We start from the raw sequence: 10,681 nt of genomic DNA on the forward strand, positions 1-10,681 counted from the left end.
CGGATCTAACTTTTTAGAAAAGTATCCCACTGGCTTTTCTCTGCCTGATTCACCTTCTTGCAATAAGACTGCACCCACCCCCAAGTCACTGGCATCGATTGCCACCTTGAAGGGTTTGGTGGAAGTTAGGGGCAGCCAACACCGGTTCATGAGTTAAAATTGCCTTCAGCCTCTCACTGTCTCTTTCATCCTCCATTCTTCTTACTACCTGACATACCTGCTCCTCCCTATCCTCCTCCCTATGGAGGTATGTTTTCAACATGTTGACGTGACATAGCCGATTCTTTTTCCTGCCATCTGGGGTGTCTATCAAATAATTTACTTTACTAACACTCTTAACTACCTTGTATGGACCACTGATTTGTGCTTTCAGAGGATCCTCCTTTAAAGGCAATAACATTAACACTTCATCCCCTGGTTGAAATGTTTGGGTCTCAGTTTTTTTTTTAATCTGCCCATTCCTTTGCCTTTGTTTGAGAAATTTTAAGATGTTCTTGAGCCACTTTGCAGGCTCCCGTGAGCCATTCTTGGAACATGGACACATCACCTAATATACAGTATTTGTCCCTCTGTTCTTAAAACTTCTCTTTGATTAATTTCAGATGACCTCTTATCTCATGTCTATAGGCTAATGCAAAAGAACAAAAATGGGTGGATTCATTCAGTGAATGTCGGGTGGCAAATAAAAGTAAGTCCCGTCCTTTGTCTCAATCATGAGGATATTCATGATAATATGCTTTCATTATTGTTTTGAGAGTTTGATGGTACCTGCCTAAAACTGCCTGTGTCTGTGGATGGTGTTTCGTGGACTTTAACTGTTTTATACCCAAACTGCTCAGTGGGCAAAAACTTTCTCTCAGCGGACAGGCACGCGCCCGACCCACTCAAGCGTGACATGACACTCGTTGATGTTGGCCGTGCGTGCCGACATCAACGCGCAGTCGCGCGATAGTTCAGTCGGCGGGCGCGCACCAGAGTTGGTAGCGCCCCCGCCAACAATTGAAAGGCCTGTTAAGGCCATTAAGTCATCAATAAACATAAATTTTTCACTGCTCGTCCAACCTAACGGTTGGCGGCCAGGCGAAAAGGCCAAGCGGCCTTTGCATTTTTTTGGAGACCTCATCCATGGGCGGGGGTGAGGTTTCCAAAAGCAAATCAAAATAAAACAAAAACTTTAATTTTTCATTAATAACATGTCCCTGCTCATGTGACAGATGTCACATGAGGGGACATGTTTCATCACATTTTTATTTTCTTCTCATTTTTTTTTCATATCTCTTCATCTCCCTGAGGCACATTATGCAATGCTCACTTGCGCACATGCGCAAAGTTCACACTCGGCCCACTCACCCTCCCCCACCACCCCGCACAGGCAGCACTCAGCGCTGCCGCTCACGTTTCACGCTGGTCGGGCCTTCATTGGCCTGCCAGGTGAAAGCGTGGTGTGCTGCCGATCGTAGGCGGAGGTCAGCTTCCCTACCACCACCGCCCACCCCAATCGAGCCCATCTGCCAAGGACAAAATTCTGCCCATTATGTTTTGAAAAATTTTAGACATAAAACTGGAACCTTGATCTGCCTGGATCTCTATCGGTAATCCATACCTCATGAAAAATTGGATTGGCTTCTCTACCATGACTTTAGCTTCAATCATTCTCAAAGGGATGGTCTCTGGAAATCAAGTTGTCATATTTATAATAGTAAGGTGTCCCGCTTTCATTTTCAGTAACAGTCCCACACAGTCTACTAACAACCTACTAAATAGCTCTCTTAAAACTGGTATGGGAATTGAGGGTGCCAGTTTGATTGTATGCTGTGGTTTCCCCACCATCTGGCATGTATGGCATGTTTTACAAAACTGCACCATGTCCTTGTGAAGACCTGGCCAGTAAAAATGTTGACTTATATGCGCTTGGGTCTTTTGGATCCCTACATGTCCTGCCATAGGAATCTCATGAGCTATCCTTAATATTTCCTCATGATATTTGGGCAGTATCACTACCTGATGAACCACTGTCCACTCTTCGTCCACAGGTCCGTGAGGAGTTCTGCACTTCCTCATCAGAATCCCACTTTTAATATAGTAGCATTCTGGAACCCCTTCTGCTTCAGTTTCAGTTTAAGCTGATTGTGCCACTTTACATAACTCTGGTTCAGCTTGCTGAGCCTCAATCAGAGACGACTTACTGAACATTTCCTTTGAATTGTTCAAATACACAAAGAAAATTTGCAGGTAGCCAAATATCTGTTTGTGAAGCCAATTTTACCTCTGATGATGGAACTTGTTTAGCCATTGTTCAGGTCACCATACAAGAAAGAAATTTCCAGAAACCTTTTCCTGGAACTGCTCTGTCTCCTTGAATCACTTGAGCTTTCCATAGTGACTGGAGAAGCTACTACTTTCACTCCAGCCAAGTTATTTCTGGGGAGTAAGTCAACTCCATCTACTGGCAAACTATGAACAACTCCCACTGTTACCATTCCAGACATTAGCTCACACTAGGTGCACCCAATACAAAAGTACAGGTATATACTCTCCACCAATATTATTCACTAAAACCTTGACATTTAGACATCGCTCTTAATCTCAGAACTTTCCTTTCTGGGCTCAGAAGGAGACCTCAGCACATTCCCAGTTGCCCCTTCTCTTCTCTGGTTACATGTCTTCCTTTCACCCTCCCACTTTCTATCCTTCTCAGGTTTGTGGGGATAACAGAAAAAGGGTTTGGATCTATGGACAAGCTTGTAATCAGTCGTCTCCCCTGCCTGTCTAGCTGTTGAAAACTTCTGGTTCTCTACATGAGTTCTTACTACTGGAGCGAGTGAATTCTTAAATTCCTCCAGGAGAATTTTTTTCCCTAAGGGTCTCACACGTGACCTCAACCTTTTGTGCCTGTACCCAACAATCAAGGCTAGTTTGCTTTACCCTCTCAAATTCAATATAGGTCTGCCCAGACTGTTTCCTTACGTTTCAGAATTTCTGCCTGTCTGCCTCAGGGACCAACTCATATGCACTAAGAATATCCTTCTTTACTGCATCGTAATCCATAACACCTCTTCCCAAAGTGATGCCTGAACTGCATGAGCTCTGTCCACTAACCTACTTTGCAGGAGCAATGTCCAGTTTGCTTTTGGCTACTTCATTTGCCTAGCCACCTTCTCAAAAGAAATGATGAATGCCTCGACATCCCTTTCCTCAAACTTTTGAAGAGCATGTAGAAATTTAAACATCTCCCCACTGGGCTCCGGGTTGGGATAGGTTCTTCCATCTGCAAAACATTCCCCGACACCTATACTCCAGTTCTAGCAGTATAAATGCTCTTTCTCTTTTTGCCCTTTCCTGTTCAAGTTTAAGTTTCTCCATTTTTATTTTTGTGTTCAAGCTACTTCAGTTCACAACCAAATCCTAGCTAATTCAATTTGCTCACCCCCTGGAGAATGTGGTCTCTCTTGTATACCTTCCAATTTCAAATTCTGCACTATTACCTTAATTATGTCTGCTTTCCTTGCCTGTTTGGTTAATTCTAACTTCAACTTATCTGCCAATTCCCTTAACTTAGCCTTGGTTACTTTTTGTAAACCAGTCAGGGATAAATCTTTCATACTTAAAAAAGTCAGAGAACTTCCAAAGCCATGTCACTTAACAATGAATCAGAAACCTGTAAACAAAAACAGAATTACCTGGAAAAACTCAGCAGGTCTGGCAGCATTGGTGGAGAAGAAAAGAGTCGACGTTTCAGGTCTACACGACCCTTCAACAGAACTCACATCAGAAACCTGTTATGTCTTTGTAGTAACTATGGTTTTATCTAAGGTGTAGTATACCTTTAAGGAGGATGTTATAAATGAAGATCATATGATCTTGTGTAACCAAAAGTGGAGAGGCGTGGGCTAACTCTGTTGTTAGTTAGTAGTCAGTTGGAAGTCAGTAGTCTGCAAGTGAGCAGCAGAAATATGTAGATAGAGCTTGGCGCAGAAGCACCCATGTGTAGCTGCTGAGTACCTTGTAAATAAACAGAATGTGTTCCAGCTAACAAGTGTCTGAAGAACTACTCAATCTAAAGTACCAGCTCGGTCACCCCACAACAAGCATGCAATTGGGGCTCAAGTCATAACAGTCTTTTTATCCTTTAACAATTATTATTAATCTGCATCCAATCATTCAAGCAGGTTCCTTTTCACCTGGAACCTCAAATTTACAAGCACTTGCACAATTGTAAACTGTCCTTAACCAAAAGTAATTTGCTTCAGTCTGCCACTGTTCAGCACAATTAGAATTATAACAACAACTTGCATCTATAGAGTACCTAAAACATCCCAAGGTATTTACTTTAAAGGGACAGAACAAACTAAACGCAGCCACACATTAGCAGCAGAATACCATGTTGGTCTTCCTTTCCGCATTGGGTACTCCATCACAACACTGAGTGGGTGTGGCACCACCTAACCCTTGATCTGAATCCTCTCTCCCCAGTGATCTGCTCCATGAGTACAAGTGTCCCCATGTAACTCAGATTAGCCCTGAATGAAAACAGTGGTGGGGCAGGGGGAGGGATCTGTTGTGTGTAAGTGTCCAGGATTGGGGGCAGCTTCAGAACCGCAGGCCCCTGAGGCAGATGAGGGATCAGCTCCTTGGCAAAGAAAGAATGGAGATGTCAGCAGCCCAAGGTATGCAGAAAACAACATGGCGGGTCACATTAACATCAGGCACTGATTTTAAATGGGTGGCTACTAGATCCCTGTCATACAAGGAAAATCAGGTAGGAATAAAATCCAATGTGACTATTTCACCATCGTCCAAAGTTTAAGTCACCTCCCTCGTTATCTTGGTGAAGCCGCTGTTTGTGCTGCAGAAAGGTGAAGGGGCAACAGTAAATCAAGCTGTGCTGCTATGATCTCCTTTGGAAAGATTTGTTTATGGCCTTGTTTGCAAAGCAATTTCTGTTCCTACACATCCAAGAAGCTTCCCTGAGAGCAAATAAACAATAATTATAAGCCGCACAGATGATTCCTTCGCACAGATGCTGTTGACTCTGTGAACTCACTTCCATCATCTTATATTACAGGACTTATTTAGCAGGACAAGGCTCCCAGGAACAAGACCATTGACCCCTGATTGTAATGAGCTGGTGCCGATGGCTGTATTATTCCTGATATCTGCTGGAATTCACTGTCTGAAAAGGGAGTGGAAGCAGATTCGATGGGGACTTTCACAAGGGAATTGATATGTGAACAACAATAACTTACATTTATATAGTGCCTTTAACGCATCCCAAAACATCCCAATGCACTTCACAGGAGCGTAAAACAGACAGAATGTGACAATGAACATTGTAAGATAATCACAAATGACAAAAAACTTGATCAAAAATGTAGGTTTAAAGCAGTGAACTTAAATAAAGAGATGGGGAGATTTCGGGAGGGAATTGCAGAGCTGAGGGCCTAGACAGCTGAAGCCATGTCTGCCAATTGTGGAATGGCGAAAATGGAGTATAGATAGATGTGGAAAAGGCTAAATTTTCAGGGCTATGGGAAAGAGTAGAGGGAGTGAGACTAATTGGATAACTCTTTCAAAGAGCAGGCACAGGCATGATGGGCCGAATGGCCTCTTTCTGTGTCAGATAGTTCTATGTCCAACAAGAGCTGAAATTCCTTTTCACACTGAGACTCTTTTGGGGTTTAATCGAACTTGAATTTTGAAAGCCATTTCTACTCTGCATCCATGAAACTAGAGCAAGAAAACAATTGAAATCCTGCACCCTTCCATGTAGCTGTGATTAAATGATAACTGTACCTTCATACTGTCCCACTGATAGTGCACTGTCTGCTCTCACTGTAAGCCCTGTTGGTTTAATATGGACCCTGGTTTGACACTGCCCCATGCTACCGTTTTCCTCCAGTTCTGATTTAACTGCGTCCTAATGCTTCTTCACTACAATGCTCTCTGATTTACCAGGACCTGTGCTTGATGTGATTTGCTTTTCATTCCTTTACTGATAAAGAAATTGTACATCAGCGTACTCCCCTCAGTGCACAAGCTTTTCTGAAAGTGATGTATAAAAAAAATAGCAGGTTAGATATACTTTCATACAGCCCTTCCTCTTTGTATTGGCAAGCCAGTGAGACAAATAGATCGGGAGAAATTTCAGATTGGGGCGTTGACCATTCTATGGCAAGACTGGCCTGGTATCAGAGTGCTGATTGCATGCAACATTGGGGGAGCAGGCCTTCTTTTGATTCATTCTCAGGGTGTGGGGCATCACAGGCAAGGCTGACATTTACTGGCACTCCCTGGGTGCCCTTGAGATGGTGGTGGTTGGCATTCTTCTTGAGCTGCTGCAGTCTACGTGGCGAAGGTGCTCCCACAGTGCTGCTCCAGGATTTTGACCCAGTAATGATGAGGGAATGGCAATATATTTTCAAGTCAGCTTGGTATATGAGGGGGAATTTGGAGGGTTAATGTTCCCATGCTTCTGCTGCCCTATAAGATTCCTTGTGCCAGTATGGCTCTTCTTATAAGCTTGCTGTGCAGCTGGGCATGGATTATGAACCAGAGCCATGAGTCATGGCATGAGTGGTTAGCCCTTGGCGTCCAAGAGTTAGCCTTGGATTTGACATGGTGGCTGATGTGCAGTTGGCACAAAGGACTGCTGAGGACTGAACAACTCATTATCCAGCAGGGTGCACTGCCTGTGGTTCTGCCCCAGCTGCACATTGAAGGATTGGAATCCCTTTCAGTTCAGGAAAATGGTCGCGTTCACATGAGGTACCGCCTAAAGTAAAATGTGTGCAGTTACCATGGGGAAGCCTGCACAAACCCTCATAATTGCTCCACTTGCTTGTTTTTGGCTAAAGGAAAGGAGATGAAGTTGACTCTGTTTGTTTGGAGAGCCTCACTGACTGCCCTTATGTAACAGTGGGCTACAAACTATGGGATATTGCTTATATCTCCAGCCTGGAAGGAGCCATGTCACCTTGACAGTCACAGGCGATGCTATCCTTGCCCTGTTCTGCGGTGGGAGTTATGGCTACAGCAGTTGGAAGATTTCAGTGACAGCCTCTTTAGTGAAGGGCAGGTGTCTCAAGTATCCCTCGCCGAAGTTCAGGAAAGAGAATTGCTTCCTAATCGCCCTCTGCAAGTATAGCCTCCTGCTGAGAGCCCTTCACTCCTTCCTCTCCAGCAGCTTACTCTGCTCTGCATCACCTCTGCTCATTCTCCCAGCCATGCTCTATGCCAGGAGAAAGGCTTACTAGTGCACCAATACCTGCAAGCAAGTGGTTTATGATCAAAAGGTATTTCAGCCAGGTCACTCGAATGAAATTTTCAAATAAGTTTTGATAAACACCAAAAGTGCTTAGAATTGTAGCGACAGCCAGATGAAATAATCTGGCAATTAGCCTGCAGGTCATTGATGATCCCTTTCAATGGTATTGTTGGGGACAAGGAGGGGTTCCTTCATGTTTAATGTCATGTTCCGCTGAGTGAGGTTAAGCAAGGATGTTAGCTGAAACTTAGATTACCAAAATGGTGGCGTTGGTGTGAAATCATACTGATTGATATCATGATCTGCCAGCTCTGCTGGGTGCCAATGATCATCAGGAATACATGTGCTAAGCCCTTCATGAATTTGGCCTCTGCAGGACTTCCCATTGAAAGTGTGCAGGAACATCACGTACCTTAAGATGTACCAGGGAAGTTGAGTGTTTCCTGGATCACACATTCCACGAGGCAACCACCACACAGTCAGTGAGATCTTGGGATAATAGATGGGCGGCTATCCAGGAGAGTAGGGAGAGGCAGGAATTACATGGGTATTTGGGTTGGGTGCCACTCTCAAATTTGTATTCAGCTTTGGAGGCTGCTAAGTGTGATGACACCTTGAAGGAGTGCAGCCATGGCACCAATGAGCAAGGGACTGCACAGAAGAGAACAGCAAAGGGTAGAAATGCCGTTGTTAGTAGAGATTCCATAGCCAGGGGGACAGGAAGGCTTTTCTCTAACTGACCTCTTTAGATCCCACCTTCCTAGAACTGGTCCCAGTGTCCCAGGATTCTAATGCCACCCCTTCTACATCATCTCTCAAGCAGTATTCATCCATTCTGCCCTCATATTTCTATACTCACCAGTATGTGGCTCCAGCAGTAATCCAAAGGACTACTACCTATGAGATCCTGCTTGTTCGCTCCTTCTGAGCTCACTAAAATCTGCCTGCAAGACCTTCTTCTTCTATCTATGTTATTGAACCAACATGGACCTCGACCACTGGATGTTCACCCTTCCCTCTTCAGAATGCCTTGCAGCCGTTCAGTGGTATCCTTGACCCTGGCGCCATGGAGGCAAAACACCACCCTAAGTTCACATCTGAGCCCACAGAAATGCCTGTCTGTTCCCCTAATTGCAGAACCCCCTATACCCTACTGCATTCCCCATATTCCACCCGCGCACACACACTGCCCCCCACTCCCCAACCCCCACTATCAATCACCCTGAATTTGGTTCTGGCTGCACTCCCCAGTCTCACCAGTATTCAGAACTGAATTACCAGCTGGAGAGTTAAATGTGCTCAGGTCTCTCTTGCATTACCTGCCTAGCCCTCCTTCAGTGGCTGGTGGTCACCCATTGCCTCCCTATCTGCACACCATTAGGTGACCACCTCTAGTAACATGATATCCATGAAATTTTAAGCCTCTCAGATGTGCTATAGTGATGCCAGCTATTGCTCAAGGTTCAAAACCTGAAGTTCAAGCTCCTCTAGCTGATGACCCTTCCTGCACATGTTGTTGTCCAGGACACACAAGGAGTGTTCTGGAGTTCCCAAGTGACACAGGATATGCACTCCATGAGGCTGAGGTGCCCTGCCATGCCTCTATTTATCAGACTATTAACTAACTTAATGGAAATAAACTTAAGAATTAAATAAATAAGGATTCACCAGCTACTCGCCAGTCAGCTGCTTTCCTTGTGCTGACATCATTTGATTTTGTAGGGAGAGTCGCTGAAATGTTTTTACTTAAACCCTGTTATCGAAATGCCTCAGACTTTAATTTAGTGAAGAATTTGGAAGCTTTTCATATTACTATCCTTTGTTAGTTAAAGTAAACTTTATCCCACAATCAGATTAATTAATTGAAGACTGAGTTATATTGTTATATTATTCATAAAGAAATAGGAACTAATTGTTTTGAGAATGTACACTTGGGGCAGCATTTTCCAGTCGGTGAGCAGTGGTGGGGCCCGCTCGCCAACGTGTAAAATGACGCGGGGAGACGTTGGGCATGTGTCCCGACGTCACCCCACGTCATTTAGATTTTCAGTTCGGCGGGCACGCAGCCCACCAACCTGTCAACAGCCTATTAAGGCCATTGGAAAAGTCATTGAAATGATTAATGGACCTGCCCATCCAACTTTAAGGTCGGCGGGCAGGCGAAGAGCCCAGGCGGCCTTCCAAAAAAGCATGAAGTCTCATCCACGGGCGGGATGAGGTTTCACGAGGGATTTAAAATGTTCTGAAAATTTTTCAATAAAAGTCATGGACACGTCCCAGCTTATGTGACAATGTCGCGTGATGGGACATGTCAGGAAAAATTTTCCTTAGCTTTAATAAATTTTTAAAAGTTCAAACGATCTCCCTGAGGCAGCACTTTGCTCACACGTGTGAAAGAGCGCGCAGACCTGTTCAGGGAATCCCCCCCCGCCCCCTGCCCGAACAGGAGCGCTTCTGGGTAGATGTCATGCTGGGTGGGCCTTAATTGGCTCACCCACGTAAAATGGTGATGCGCCCCCAACTGGGGGCGCCGATCGTGAACCCACCCGCTCATACCCACTCCCCGCCAATGGGGGGGGGGGTGGAATGCTGCCCCCGGTATGCCACATGTTACTGCTGCACTGCAGTCATGTGCCAAGTAACAGTGCATCAGTCAATGGAGAACTGGAAGAAATACACTCAGTGAACTCCAGCATTTTGAGCCTGAAATCTGATTATTTCGAACTCTGGCAGCCAGAAGACATAACTTGGTGGCAGCAAGTGCCAGAAAGTAAGAACCCAAATAGTTGAAACAGATTGAATGTTGAATTAGATTGAGAAAAATAAACTCTAATTAGTTCCAGAGAGAGAGAAAAGAAACTGAGTGAATCATGCGTGAAGGAAATGGCCAATGCACAGCTCCAGCCCAAGATGAGTTGGCAGGCTGATGATGTCATAGAGGCATTTGAGAAATTTAGACAAAAGTGCACTTTTGATGATCAATAGCTTTTTAAAAGGCACTAGTGAAGAGGAAAGGGTCAGCCACATCCTTTTGTGGGTGGGAGAGAAAGGTTTAAATTTGTTTAATAGCTGGGAGCTGTGTGAAGACGACAGCAAAAATCCAAAAGAAATGTTTGAGAAATTCAGCACACATCTCAGCCAAAGTCAAATCATCAGATCCACTGATAGGAGTTTCAAAGCCTGAAGCAAGAACCAGGTGAGCCTGCTGACAGTCAAAGAGGTTCTGCATAGTCAGAATGAGGAGCTAGGCACCAAATTAAGGAGCAGAACATCAAAGGCAATAGTCTCTGGATTATTACCTGAGCCACGTGCAAATTGGCAGAGGGCAAATAAGATTAGAGAGATGAATGCGTGGCTCAAAGACTGGCGTGGGAGAAGTGGGTTCCACTTCATGGGGCACTGGCCCCAGTGCTGGAG

Source organism: Cetorhinus maximus, chromosome 19 (assembly GCF_964194155.1).
Source record: "Cetorhinus maximus chromosome 19, sCetMax3.hap1.1, whole genome shotgun sequence".
Classification (NCBI taxonomy): Eukaryota; Metazoa; Chordata; class Chondrichthyes; order Lamniformes; family Cetorhinidae; genus Cetorhinus; species Cetorhinus maximus.